An 889-nucleotide genomic window follows, 5' to 3' on the forward strand; every position below is an offset into this window, starting at 1 on the left:
AAGGTTTTTCTTTGGCTTCTGGCTTTGCCCCATTCGACTTTCCAACATGATGGAGGCATCCAGGAGAGTCATGCTTACCTCACCCCCCCCCCCAACTCTGGGGTCCATGCTGCCTCCAGGTAGCATGCAGTTGACCCACAAACCTTTTTTGTCTGTCTGAGTAAAAGCTAAATCCACCATGCAGTATGCTGCGTGACTTGTGTACCATGGTGGGAATCCACCATGCTGTGCTCAAGCCCTAAAGGTGTCTCTGTACTGTGAACCACATGAGAGACACGACTAGGAAGTTGTTTTTGGCTCTGTTTATGTGTTCTAGAACACCTTTTAAAAAGCTTTCTCAGGTCTTATGTGGAAATTCCTGGCCCATGTTGGTTGGGCACCAAATGTAGCTGGAGGCTTTTCTGCGTCCCACCCAGACGTGCAGCTATTTATTTATTTAATATATTTTTTGTAAATATGGAATGCTTCATGCATTTGCTTATCATCCTTGCACAGGGGACATGTTAATCTTCTCTGTATCATTCCAATTTTAGTATATGTGCTGCCGAAGCTAGCACACCATTTATAAAATAATCACTCTGAGACTTAATATTAATTATAATTGTTTGGCCAATGGCTCAGGCTTGTTACTAGCTAGCTCTTACAACTTGAATTAACCCATTTTTATTAACCTATGTATTGCTACGTGCCTGTGGCATTACCCGTCTGCTGCCATGTTGCTCCTTGGGAGGCTGAATGGTGTCTGCCAGACTCCACCCTTCTTCTCCTGTATCTCTGCTTGGATTTCCTGCTTGACTCCATCCTGCCTTGCCATAGGCCAAAGCAGCTTTATTTATTAACCAATGGGAGCAACACATATTCACAGCATACAGAAAGACATCCCACATCA

At 44.1% G+C, this 889-nt stretch overlaps 1 non-coding gene across 1 annotated transcript; it reads right to left on the minus strand.

Moving 5' to 3' along the window:
* Positions 1 to 450: 450 nt before the first annotated feature.
* Positions 451 to 557, minus strand: LOC128110227 (U6 spliceosomal RNA). Its single transcript, XR_008218177.1, has one exon. It is a non-coding gene; the product is annotated as a U6 spliceosomal RNA (small nuclear RNA).
* Between the last annotated feature and the right edge of the window lie 332 nt (positions 558 to 889).

Source organism: Peromyscus californicus, unplaced genomic scaffold (genome assembly GCF_007827085.1).
Source record: "Peromyscus californicus insignis strain IS unplaced genomic scaffold, ASM782708v3 Scaffold_14__1_contigs__length_90479793_seg_2, whole genome shotgun sequence".
Taxonomy (NCBI): Eukaryota; Metazoa; Chordata; class Mammalia; order Rodentia; family Cricetidae; genus Peromyscus; species Peromyscus californicus.